At 40.9% G+C, this 14,306-nt stretch overlaps 1 pseudogene; it reads right to left on the bottom strand.

Annotated features, from left to right (window-relative positions):
• Positions 1 to 14,306, bottom strand: part of LOC102821507 — a 44,294-nt pseudogene that overhangs the window by 21,488 nt on the left and 8,500 nt on the right.

Below are 14,306 nucleotides of genomic sequence, written 5' to 3'. Positions count from 1 at the left end.
GAACAGCTGGTAGTTTCAAACTGCTTACTCTGAGGTTAGCAGCCCAATTTGTAACTACTATGTTTCTAGATATTACTCAGACATAAAGAGAAATGAATTCCTGATACATGCTATAACATGGATGAACTTTGAAAATATTATGCTAAGGAAAGTAAAGCAGATAAAAAGATAGATGTATGATTCTATTTATACGAAATGTTCAGAGGCCAATTTATTAGTTGGTACCAGGGATGGAGGGGTGGGAGGAAGGGGAGCCATTGCTTAGGGGACACTGAGGTTTTGCTAAGGGTGATGGAAAATTTAGAAACAGCTAATGCTGATGGTTGCACAACATAGTGAATGTAATTAATGTAACTGAAGTATACACTTAAAATAATTAAACTGGCGAGTACTTTGTTATATACATTTTACCATAATTATTATTTTTTTAATAGATGCCTTTGAGAAGCACTTCATGAAATTAAAAATAAACATGACTCCACGGCACTTAACAACAAGAACAACAACTGTTATTTACTACCTGTGCAAAGTGGGTAAGTTATTTAGCTTTTCAATGACTCCACTTCCTTACGTAAATTGAGGATAGGAATGATAATAATAGTGTCTTGTTATATGGCTGTCTGTGAAAGTTAAATGAGTAAATATGTGTAAAGTATTTAGAATCATCCTTGGCATGCAACATGTTCTTTGTAGGTGTTTTCTACAACAGGAAATGTCCAATAAATAATTTGTATGGATATATTATTAGGGCACAGTTGTCCCTTTATACAATTCTGCATAGATTTTCCTCCTTTAACTCTACATCTAGCATCTTGGATGAGTTCCTATAGTTGGCCTTACATGGACAGGGTCACCTTTGCCAGAACACAGAACAAGTATGTGGGTATTAGGTCTAAGTTCAGGAAGGGAAAAGTAAGTAATACCAAACATCTACTATATACTAGGAAGATCGTAGAAGAATTGATGCCTTTGAGTTGTGGTGTTGGAGGAGAATACTAAAAGTGCCATGGACTGCAAGAAGAACAAATAGATATATTTTGGAAGAAGTGCAGCCAGAGTGCTCCTTGGAGGCCAAGATGGCTAAGCTTCGTCTTTCCTACTTTAGACATACTGTCTGGAGGGAACAGTCGCTGGAGAAGGATGTCATGCTGGGTAAGGTGGAGGGTCAGAGAAAGAGAGAAAGACCCCCAACGAGATGGATTGGCCAGATGGCATCATTGATGGACTCAAGTGTGGCAGCGGTAGTGAGGTTGGCCCAGGATTGGACATTGTTTCATTCTGCTGTTCATGGGGTCACTATGACTCGGTTCCAACTCGATGGCACCTGACAACAACAACTATATACTATATACAAGGAGTCTTGGTGTGGCACTGTGGGTTAATGTACTGGACTGCAAAGTCAGTTTGAACCGCAATGTCAGCGGTTCAAGCTCACCAGTCACTTCTCAGAAACCCTATAGAGGGTCAGAACCAAACTCGATTACACTTAACAACAGCTATATACTAGGTGGCAGAAAGATGAAGCTTGCTGCTCCCATAAACATTACAGCCTCAGAAGCTCTATACAGGGTCGCTATCAGTTAGAACATGACTCCATGGTCATCACCACTATATACTAGATACTTTACATGAATAGACTCATTCAATCCTCATAATAACCATGAAGGTAAAAAAGTGAAAAGAACATGCTCAGCAATGATCATTTACTCCAATTCACAAAGCAGGGAGCAGCAAAGCTAGGGTCTGAAGAGAAATGTCTCCACATTTTCTTCCAATCCTCTACTACCTTGGGAGGAACTCAGACCTGCTCAGTGATACCTACCCTTACTTTGACAGCACAAAATGTATGCAGTCAGATGCTAACCGAAAGGTTGGTGGTTCAAATCCATCCAGTAGTATCACAGAAAAAAACCCTGGTAAACTCCTCCACAAAGATTATAGTCAGAAAACCCTGGATAGCAGTTTTCTGTAACACATAGGTTTGCCATGAATTAGGGCCTGACTCGATGGCAGCTAACAACAACAACAAATTATAGGCCTAAAATTCAGACGTTGCTGACTGATAAAAAATGCCCACTCAAGTGTGTGTATCAAATGTAATATTCTTTCCTGATACAAGATCTGGTTGTGGCATCAACAAAAAGGCACTGGTCCCAGAAAGTGGAGGCCAGATCACATTTGGATCGGGACTTACTACCTTTCTGGTGAGTTTTACTAACTCTGGAAAACTGATTTTTAAAGTCTGCTCCTTGCAGGTTGACAGCTTTAGCCAATAAAAATACAGGATGCTTAGCTATATTTTTATGAATTTTAAATTTTAAATAGTATATTCATAACAAGAATCAGTAAATATTTTTAACTACCAATTCCTCCCAGGACCTGGTATTCACTAATCTTATCTCAATGGATTTACCTATTCTGTTGTTATCGTCTTTATTAAGTACCTTCGAGTAGGTTCTGACTCATATCCACCCTAAGCAGGGTTTCCAAGGCTGTAAGTCTTTGCAGAAAGGAGCTCTGGTAGCGTAGTGGTTACGAATCGGGCTGCGAACCTTAAGGTCAGCGGTTCGAAACTACCAGCGGCTCCGCGGGAGAAAGATGAGGCTTTCTACTCCCGTAAAGATTTATACCCTCGGAAACCCTGTACAGGGTCGCTATGGGTCGGACCCGACTCGATGGCACTTAACAACAACAACAAAGTCTTTGCAGAAGCAAAAAGCCTCACTTTCTCACTTGGAGCAACTGGTGGGCTCACACCACCAACTTGTGCTTCATAATCCAGTGTTTATCCTACAGAGCCACCATTCTCCCTTAGCTATTCTAGATAGTTTGAAAAATAAAACGTTTTACCATTTGTGTCTGGCTTATTTTGCTGAAGATATTTCAATAGTCATCCATGTAGTAGAGTGCATTGGAATTTCATTTCTCTTCATAACTGAAATATACTCCAACGTTTATATACAACACATTTTGTGCATCCATTCATCATTGGTGGGCCAGTTGGTTGCTTGTACCTTTTAGTTATTGCGAATATTGCTACAACAAATATTGGTGTATAATTTGTCTGAATCCTTATTTTTGAGTCTTCGGGGTATATACCCAGGAGAGGAATTGTTAGGTCATATGGTAATTCTATGTTTAACTTTTTAAGAAATTGTCAAACTGTTTTCCACAGCACCTGCACTATTATACATTGTCACCAGCAATGTACTAGTGTCCCAGTTTCTCTACATCCTCAACACATATTTTCTGATTTGTTTGTTTTTATAATAGCTATCCTAGTGCTGGTGAAGTAGCTAAACTCTAATTCAGCAAGATAAATTAAAAACAACTTTTTTTTTTTTTAAGTGTTTCCCATGCATAAGTTCTCATGTCTCATCTGAAATTCAAATTTAACTGGAGATACTGTATTTTCCCTAGCAATCCTAGTGCCCTGACCTATAAAGCTTCCCACTGGGTATCTCATGGCTGGAGACAGAATGGATAAAGATGCTATCTCTGAGTATCTTGCCATTTGAGAAACAGTCCCAAGCCCTTTCAGCTGTACTCTGGTTTGTCTAGACTTGACCTAGCAACAGTATTGTTCACATACTACCAAAAGGGCTAAGTGATTAAGGGAGTGGTGATGGGTTGGTGAGGAAGAGTGGGAAGGATGGATGTTCTTGCTATGTTTTTGAACCCCTGTATTAATTTTCCAATGTTTCCATAGCAAATCACTACGTGTTTTGTGGCTTAAAACAACACTCATTTGTTTCCTTGCGGTTTCCGTAGTTCAGAAGTTCAAGTGGTCTTGATCACGTTCTCTGCTTAGGATCTCACCATGCTGAAATCAAGGTGTTGGCCAGACAGGGTGTTTATCCAGATTCTGAAGGAGAATTCACTTTTAAGGTCCTTTAAAATTATTGGCAGAATTTAGTTCCTTTTCATGTAGTTGTGAGTGGAGGTCATGATGGTACAGTGGTAGAATTCTTGCCTTCCATGAGAGAGACCCAGGTTCAATTCCTGGCTAATATACTTCTTGCACAGCCACCATTCATCTGTCAGTGGAGGCTTGCATGCTGCTATGTTACTGACCAGGATTCAGTGGACCTTCTAGACTAAAACATGCCAGGAAGAAAGGTCTGATGATATACTTCTGAAAATCAGTCAGTGCCATTTCTGTTGGTCAGAACAAATCGATTTGCAACTGATCATAGGGATGGGCAACATTTTGTTCTTTCATGCATGAGTTCACCATGAGTTAGGGTAAGCTCAATGGCAGCTAACAACTAACACAGCATGTTTTAGTAGGACTGACATCCTATGACTTTTCTGGATGACAACAAGGGGTCATTCTCAGCTTCTAGAGGCCACCAGCATCTCTATCTTCAAAGCCAGCAACAGTGCATCAAATTGTTCTCATGCTTCAAATCTCTGATTTCATCTTTTGCTTCATCTCCTTTCTGATTCTCCTGCTTTCTTCTTATGCAAAAAGCAGATATGACTACATTGGACCTGTCCAAATAACCTAAAATTATCTCCTTAAGGTTAACTCATCAGTAACCTTAATTATTATAGCTATAAAGTTCCTTTTGTTATGGAATATAATATATTCACAGGCATGACACCAAAGGGCAAAGGCCATGAGTTCCAAATTCTTCCTACCACAACATTCTTAGGAAATTAGCAACTCATCCCAACTAGGGTTGAATAACCTCTCAAAGTAGAGGAGTAACTTCCCACAATGCCAGGGGCTACAACTGCATTTGTCCACTTCTGATCTTGTGGAAGATGATCAGAGAAGACCCAAACTAACTTTTGATCCTAGATCTGCCACTGTGCCCCCCAAACCAAGTGAACAAAGACAAGTCATTTAAAGTCTATGGTTCTGAGACTTCTGGAGCAAGATGGCAGAGTAAGCAGATGTGGTAAGCAGACCCACTGCAATAAGGACATGGGAGACCAGGTAAAAGAGATATTGAGTGATCCTGAAACCCTGAGCTTCAGAAGATAGGACAGTAGGTAGATTGAGTGCCAACTGGGAAAGGAAATTGAGCAGAAGCAGAGAAAGAGGAGACAAGTTGGTGGGTTGTTCGTTGGCCTGGTGAGATGCAGCCATCTTTTGGAACTTGTCAGAACTACTGTTAATACATTAGCCTGGAGGCACAGGATGCACACTAGACATTGGTGACGAGGGAAATGTGGTTCTTCCTTGCTTCCTGAACCCTCCTAGTAGTCAGAGATATGTTCAATCCCTATTTTCACCCAAACTCCAGGGGTCAGTGGCACTCCTTCCTGCACAGCCTTTGTTCTGCCTGGGATCAGGCATCAGGCATAGCACCCCCACATTTTATTGTGATGTTTGTTTTGGGGATACAGCAATTGTGTCCTTTTGCCCCAGCTACATTTGTACCCCCTGTGGCTCTACCACTACCCACTCCTGTAGTACTTGATCAATAATAATTAGTAACCAACATGAGACAAACCCACCCTGAACTATGCTACACAAACAGCGAATAGAGAACTGCATATACACTTCCAGTCTCTATCACATCCACCAGGAGACAGGTGGTGATTTCCTGGAAACACACCATAAAACAATCATCAATTAAATATAGATAAACCAATGCCACAATGTCTCAGAGACCATTTCAGCTTACATGAAGAAACAAGACAGAGTGCTTCAAACAAGTGACCAAAATACAGAAACAGAAAACATGATACCAGTCATGGTATCAGAATTACCTGATAAGGAATCAAAAACAAAAAAGAAAGATATTTAGGTACCGTCAGTGAATTGAAAGAATGACTGAGAAAACTACAGATGAATTCAAGGAAAACAAAACGTTAGAAGAATTCAAGAAAACACTACAAGAATAAACACTACAAAAACAAATAAATGAAAAATTAGAAACCATACAAAAACAGAAATCCAGAAGATTAATAATACCATTTCAGAAATACATACTATGTTGAAAGAGCAAAGAACTAGACCTGAACCACTGAAAGGCCAAATCTCTCAATATTCATCTGCAAATGGAACAGTCAGAAAAAAGAACAAGAAACCCCAAAGAAAGCCTAAGAATTAGGTGAGACACCATCAAGAACAACTTAAATGTGATCAGAATTCCAGAACATGATAAGTAAAAAAAAAAACAAAAAAAACCAGGAAATTGTCAAAGACTCGTTGGAAGAAGACTTCCCTAACATCATGAAAGACCAAGAAGATATGCATTCAAAGGTGAACAAACTCCAAAGAGAATAGACCCCAAAAGAAAATCACCAAGAGTTTTTACAATAGAACTTTCCAAATCCAAAGCCAAGTAAATAATCCTGAGAGCAGCCTGGGAAAATCGAAAAGTTACTTATAAAGAACTAGTAAGACTAAATTCTGATTTCTCAACAGAAATCATGCAGGTAAAAAGACAATGGAATGACATAAATATATAACATGCTGAATGGGAAAAAAAAGCCAACTATGAATCATATACCCTGAAAAATTGTCCCTCAAATATGATGGTGAAATTAGGATTGTTCCCAATAAATGGAAATTAAAAGAATTGGTAAAAACCAGATCAACGTTACAGAAAATACTAGTGGGAGCTCTTTAGACAGCGAATCCACAACAATAGACAACAACACGAGACTGGCATACAAAATATCCAAAATAAAACAAACCTCTGGTAGCGTAGTGGTTACGAAGGGGCTGCGAACCTTAAGGTCAGCAGTTCGAAACTACCAGCCGCTCCGCCGGAGAAAGATGAGGCTTTCTACTCCCGTAAAGATTTACACCCTTGGAAACCCTGTACAGGGTCGCTATGGGTCGGAACCGACTCGACGGCACTTAACAACAACAACAATTGTTGTTGTTAAGTGCTGTAGACGTGATTCCAACTCATAGCAACTCTATATAAAATTTCCAAGGATTTCTAGTGGGTTTGAACCACCAACCTTGTGGTGAGCAGGCCAGTACTTACTCTACAGCATGGTGACTGTGTGCCGTGGAGTTGATTCCGACTCACAGCGATCCTGCATAGGGTTTCTGGGGCTGTAAATCTTTACAGGAGCAGAAAGCCTCATCTTTCTCCCGCGGAACAGCTGGTAGTTTCAAACTGCTGACCTTACGGTTCGCAGCCCGATTCGTAAGCACTATGCTACCAGAGCGCCTTGAAAATAGAGACCCAGAGATATGAGTTTGTAAGAACAGCAACAAAAAAGTACACAAAGTAAAAAAAAGAGGGGAAAATGTAATTACAGAACTTCCAAATAAAGAGGAAATCACTAGAATTCAAGAAACATAAATAAGTAAATAAAAATAAACATAACAGTTATCTTAAAACTAGTCCAAGCTGTAATTCTAGTCTTAGTCCAACCCCTTCTCCTAACACTAACCCTAGTTCTAATCATAACCCTAACATTCACTGAAGTCTTAGGCCTACCTAGACCTAGTTAGGTAGTCCTAACACCAACCTTAACTCCTAACTTCTACCCACCCACTATTACCCCCTAAAATAAGTAAAAGATAAAATCTTAAAATCTTTGGATTTCCAGCCAGTTTTTCTGTCATATGTACACTGACTGACCAGCCTAGTTGTCCTAGAGAGGTCATGAGTTACATAGTTTATTCATTTCTTCAATAACATTTATTCAGCACTTATGAATTAAGCATGTGCCAAGGACACAAAGATAAATAAGAAGTTTCCTTCACCAGAAAGAAGATTCTGGTTGAGGCATGTGACAGATTCATTATGATAAAGCATGATTAACTCTCTCCAAGTATTTAATAAAGCCCAACTTTTTGTCTGCTATCCCATATAGTCTTCACAATGATCCTCAGAGATAAATTACATATATTTTTATATAGTCCTGGTATGGTGCTGTAAGATAAGCACTTGATTTCAGTGTCAGCTTGAACTACAAGGTCGGCAGTTCAAATCCACCAACCACTCCTCAAAAATTGCTGTAAGTCAAAACCAACTCGATGGCACTTAACAACAGCAAGATACAGATAGATAGATGACAGACAGACAGATAGATAGATTGACTAGACAGATATTCATATATAGACTCCTGGCATGGTGATGTAGCATAAGTACTAGACTTCTAACTGCAAGGTTGGCAGTTCAAACCCACCAGCTGCTCCTAAGAAACCCATTAAGGATTGCTATGAGTTGGAACAGACTCGATGGCACTTAACAACAACAATAATCATATATACACGGATAAGTAAAAAGTTATCCACACATTGGCTGTAGAATTTATTTTAATCAACTTTTAGAAAAGACAAGTATATCATTTTTTCATATAATCTCCTTGCTTTTCAATACATTTTGTCCATCTGTCAGCAAGCTTTCATATTCCCTTATTTAAAAATGTTTTAGGCTGAGCTGTGAGTCACAAATGCACTGCTATATTCACTTCTTCGTTCTTGAAGCACTGCTTTCAGGAGACCAAACAGTTGAAAGTCTGTTGGAGCAAGAACAGGACTATAGAAAGGACACTTTAACACATAAAAATGAAATACGGGCAGAGGTGTGTGAACGTGCATTGTCCTGCAAAGTCACAATGTCCTTGGATAGCAGTCCTATGCATTTAATCTGTAGTTTATGCTGTAGTTCTTGAATGAGCATCATCTCCCTGTAACAAGCACTGTTGGTTGTGGAACATTTTTCCTGATAGTGTTCCAATATTGGCCCTTGAGAATCCCAGAAAACTGTAAGCATCAGTTTTCCAGCTGATGGTTGACTTTTGAACTTTCTCTTGGTTGGCGACTGAGGATGTTTTCAATCCATATGCTGCCGTTTACTCTCAGGCTCGTAAAGATGCATCCATGTCTTGTCACCAGTAATGATTTTTCTTAAAAGAAATGTTTACCTTCCTTTGAGTATCAGTCCAAATTTTGTTTACAGATGTCCAAACACTTCTGTTTATGCTTTTCCATGAGCTGTTTCTGAACCCATCTCACACAAACTTTTTGAAACCCAAGTCTGTTATGGATTATTTAATAGGCAGATCCATGGCTGATTTGCAAATGATTTGCCACATAATCCACTGTCATTTGTCTATTCAATAGAATTATCTCACGTGCACGCTCAATGTTGTCATCAACCTTGAAAATGGACTAGCATTTAAATATAACTGGGGTGTGGATATTTATTGACATGCCAGGAAGCTAAGGCTCAGAGAATAAAGTATTTTGGTTACACATCTAGTAGGTGATAGATCCAAAATTCAAACTCAGGACTTCCAGTTTATGTCCAGTGTCCCATCCCCTTCATCTTTTCTAGATGCAAGCTCTCAAGAAGGCCACAGAAGAGGGGACTGATATTTCCTGGGGTTACAGGAAGGAAAGGAACACTTCAGGAGTGTGAAAAAGTAATGGACTGAATGATGGTAGGAGTCCCGAGTGGTACAAACAATGATCACTTCTGACTACTAAATGAAAGGTTGCAGGTTGAAGTCCACCCAGAGCTCCTCAGAAGAAAGATCTGGCAAATGCTTCTAAAAAATTAGTAATTGAAAACCCTGTGGAGCACAGTTGTACTTTGACACATATCAGAACCAACTCACAACAACCAGTTATGTATGATCACTACTGTTATCATTATCATCATAACTTAAATTCTGACGGCTTTTAATAAATAAAATTAAAATGGCAAGCCATCTGTTGGCCTTCATGAAAAGACCTGCCCTCTCTGTGATGGAAAGACCCCGTTGTCCCTGTCTCAGAGCTCCTTCATAGTTCCTCTGAACTGTGTTAAAGGCACCATGGCTCAAGAGGATGATGCCAATTACTTTCTTCAGAGGGTTTTCAGAAAGTCGGTTTATGTAATGACCCACTAAGCACAGTAACTTTCAGAACCATTGGTTCTTTAATGAAGCAGTTTAAGGATCAGAGTCCTAGCTGGACATAAAAGAGTCCATTTATTCCATTGTGCTGGCTGGGAGGAATATGCTAGACGTGGGTGTTTGCAGAATGCTGGCTAACAATAAAGGGTGCAGCACAGCTCAGAGCTGGAAGGAAAGCAAAAACCATGAGCATGATGTAATTATCTCCTCCCTAAATGATCTCCTCTCAGTTTCCACGAAGGTGACGCTATTGGCAAATATTTAACATAAGCGCTCTTGTCAAAATCACTCATGGGTGCTCTGCAGCTTCATCCAGACAGACAAGCACAATGGAGCCCAGCCCTGGTGTGTGACATCCAAACGTAGCTGCTGTTCTTGGTTTATTGACTCCACTCCCACTTCCCAATCCTTCCTTTGCAAGTTCCTCATGACAAATACAAGCGGTCCAATTTGAGTCCAGAGGTCCTGGTTGTTGACTTTGCTTCTGCTTTCTGAAAACTTCTGCAGCCACAAAACAACTGCAGGTCATTCTCAGATGAGGTCATGTGCTGGTGGGCACCAATTATTTGGTCCAAGTGTCACATTAAGATATTCCTTTTCCTTTTACATCTTTGTTCTTCCTAGATGGTACAGTTTCAAGGTGAAAACAAGGGAGACTGCATTCCATTCTGCCAGAATCAGTGGTAGACAAATCATAACTTTGCTCCAGCTTTTCTAGTTATTAGATAAGACTAGTGTAAGAATTTATTATTGAAAGTACTTCAAGTTTACAACATTACAGACTTTATCAAGAGTTGTGAAGTATCATGTTGCTCTTTTTAGCTACTGAGTAGTACCAGTAATAATTGGAACCCCCATGCATTTGTTTTTCTTTGCTTAAAAAAACATCCATTAAGCACCTACTGCACGCAGAGCCCTCTGCTGGACACCCATTGGGAATACAGAAGCACAATCTCTGTCTTCTAGAAATTTGTTCAATGCTATTGTGCATAACTAACAACAACAATGAAAACAAGTCGACTCTAATGCATAGAGACCCTATAGGACAAAGGAGAACTGTCCCAAGGATGTGAAATCTTTACTTCAGTAGACTGCCAATGGAGTGGTGGGTGAGTTAGAACCGCTGACCTTTTGGCTAATAGCCAAATGCTTTAACCACTGCATCACCAGGGTTAATCACCACATACTCCTCTATCTCCTCAAAGGCGGCCAGCACATCTAAACCACGAAGTCTCTTAAAGAGCTAAGCAGAACATGGAGAGCATAAGAAAAACAATAGTCCTTTGCATACTGTCCAACGTGAAACAACCCTACATGTAGCTTCTAGAATGGGAGTAAACTAAGGTCTCCATCAGTACTGGATTACCCAAGGACAAAGGAATCCCTGAGTGGTAAAAAATGGTTAATGCACTTATTACCAATCAAAAAATCGATGGTTCCAGTCCACTGAGAGGCAACTCAGAAGAAAGTCTTGGGGATCACTTCTAAAAATTCAGTCACTGAAAAAGTTACGGAGGACAGCTCTACTGTGGCACACATGGGGTCACCATGAGTCAGTGTGGACTCTGTAGCAACTGTTGTTACTGTGAAGTACCTTCGAGTCAGTTCCAACTCAGCAATCCTGTATAGGGCTTCTGAGGAATGACTAGTGGGTTTGAACCACCAACCTTTTGGTTAGCTATCCAGAGCTTATCCTATAATGCCACAACAGGACTCTAAAGGCAACTGGACTGGTATTTAAAATAAGCAAAAGAGAGTCAAGGAAAGGAAATAAAAGTTGTCCCCAGTGAGGTGTTGTAGTGGTTTTGAACAATGTGTCACAAATATCTCATACCTTCAGCATAAATAAGCAAAGCTGGTGCTGACCACAGCTGGTTTCCCTCACATGCCTCTTCTGTCATCTGACAGGCCGGGTCTCTGGGTAACTCCATTCTCCTCACACTGGGCTTACAGCACGTGGAGAGTGTGATGCCTGCCAAATGCCAACAGTTGGTTTCAGGTCTGTTAGTAGACTTTAAGTGTATTGTTTTTAGTTCATGAGATTGAAAGGAAATGGTGGACTCTGGCTGTTTAACAAGATGGCCTTTTGGGCAGATGCATTCTGAGAGGGTTGGAGGAGCCTCGCCTTAGCCTAGCCGGGCCAGGGAAAGTGATGAATCATGCTGAGGTACTTAGGTTGGGCAGGAAACAGCTGATGCTTTTGTTGCTGTTCTAGGAGGAGCCTGCATTCCCCAGTGGACAGGTTGCATTAGGATTTTGGCAAGAGATTTTGGCATGAACTCTTCCTGTGTCTTTCTCAGGTCCTTTCCAAAAACTTGGGACAAGTTGAGCAGTAGCTGTTGTTGCTTGTGTTGTTGTTGTTGTTGTTGTTAAGTGCCCTTAAGATGAATGGTTCCAGCCCATAGTTACCTGGTAGGAGACAAATAGAAAGGAAACAGGAGTGCTCTGCCAGGTCATCTGCTCAGAAACCCCAAAAACCCATTGCTGTCAAGTTGACTCCAACTCAGAGACTCTTTTGGACAAAGGAGAACTGCCCCAGTTACAAGGCTGTAAAATCTTTACTTCAGTAAACTGCCAGTGAAGTGGTTGGTGAGTTAGAACAACTGACCTTTTGGTTAATAGCCAAGTGCTTTAACTACTGCGTCACCAGGGTTTTTCTATCTCCTCAAAGGAGGCCAGCAAATCTAAACCATGAAGTCTCTTAAGGCGCTAAGCAGAATGTGGAGAGCATAAGAAAAACAATAGTCCTTTGCATACTGTCCATCCCGACATGTAGCTTCTAGAATGGGAGTAAACTAAGGTCCCAGTCAGTATTGGATTACCCACTGAGCACGGTAAATACTGTCTTACTTATGCTTACTTACCAATCTGTAGTGAACAAGTCCACATTTCTTCACTACATCAAAGATTCTGTTTCTAGGTATGACTGGCATTTATCTCTCCCCCAAGACCACAGCACCTTCCTTCCTATGACTCAAAGCCTCTTTTCTAATTTACAGCCTCCGACAGGACCAGAGTACTCAGCAAGCAAGGTAAGCATGGGCTTGCTTGTGCTTACTTACTGATCTGAAGTGAAGAGTTTCAAATAATTTTCATCATATCTGTAAGTCTGTGCTTACCTTGCTTATTGGGTAATCCACTTTGGTCTCAGGGGAGGAGCCAAGACTTGCCTCCTGCAGTGCTTGGGCTCTTTGTAACCAGCCTGCCACCAAGAGGATAGGTAGCAAGGCCAGGCTTATTGGTCAGCTAGAGGCTGGTGGGACTCCAAGAGTATGGCCCTTAGTCACCCTTCAGACCTGGAAATGAACTCACCCTGGTGGCTCAATTTTCAAACAATAGACAATTCTACACGGGGAACAATAGCACAGATGAGGTCTGCACTCCTGAGACCAATCAATCATTTGAGATCAACAGGGCAGCCGTTACCCAAGAGCAATGTTCAGAAGTTAGGAAAGAAGATGGAAGAGAAACAAGAAACATGGAGGAAGTGAATTAAGTGATGTTGCATGAAGAGGATAACAATCAATGAGGTGGGTTGTAGGCAGATAAACTGATGATCTGCTCTGTAAACCTTCACCCAATTCACAATAAAAAGGTTTATAAAAGGGGGTGTATTTTGGCAAGAGGATCTCTTGTGAGCTGCTGGTTGTTGTTGTTAAGTGCCACTGAGTTGGTTCTGGCCCAATGGCGACCCTGTATAGGGTTTCCAAGGAGCGGCTGGTGAGCTTGAACCACCAACCTTGCAGATCAAGCCAACTTTGCAGTCCAGCGCATTAAGCCACAGCGCCACACCAGAACTCCTGGGAAACAACAGTTCCAGGTCCCTTTCTCCCCAAATACTCTGAGCTGCAGATCATGTTGCTTTCTCTAAACCAGATTCACATTGTATTGTGTGCAAAGGATTATTGTTTGTCCTGTGCTGTGCTAGTTCTTGAAGAGGCTCTGTGGTTTGGATTTGCGGGCCTCCTTTGAAGGGATAGCTTGGCTGAGTATCCCAATCGGCACTGCTGCAAAGAGAGCCAAGTTCTTCCTCTAGATGCTTAACATACTCCCATTCTCTACGTCTCAGAATCCTCACTACTAGTAAAATAAGGTTCATAATAGAAGCTACATGTAGGATTGCTTGTCTGTCACCCATTTGTCAGTTTGTCATACTGTGACATGTGCGTGTGGCTGTGATTCTGGGAGCTTTACCACTGGTATTTAAATACCTGCAGGGCCATCCATGGTAAACAGGTTCCAGCTGAGTTTCCAGACGACGACAGACACTGTGACTGGAACAACAGAGTCAAATATGCCTCTGATCACAGTGATGGCACAACACGGGGTTGCCAAAGGTTGAAACCAACTTGAGAACAACGAACAACAGCGTTGTCCGTAAGAATGAATGAATCCAAATATATGAAGCACCTTGAATAATGCATGTCTCAGAGTAAGCACTTAACAAAAGCTTATTTCATCGTTTTTATGAGGGAGAC

Source organism: Chrysochloris asiatica, unplaced genomic scaffold (genome assembly GCF_000296735.1).
Source record: "Chrysochloris asiatica unplaced genomic scaffold, ChrAsi1.0 scaffold00258, whole genome shotgun sequence".
Classification (NCBI taxonomy): domain Eukaryota; kingdom Metazoa; phylum Chordata; class Mammalia; order Afrosoricida; family Chrysochloridae; genus Chrysochloris; species Chrysochloris asiatica.
Note: the sequence above shows the minus strand (reverse complement) of the source record. Positions and strands in the feature narration are given on the sequence as shown.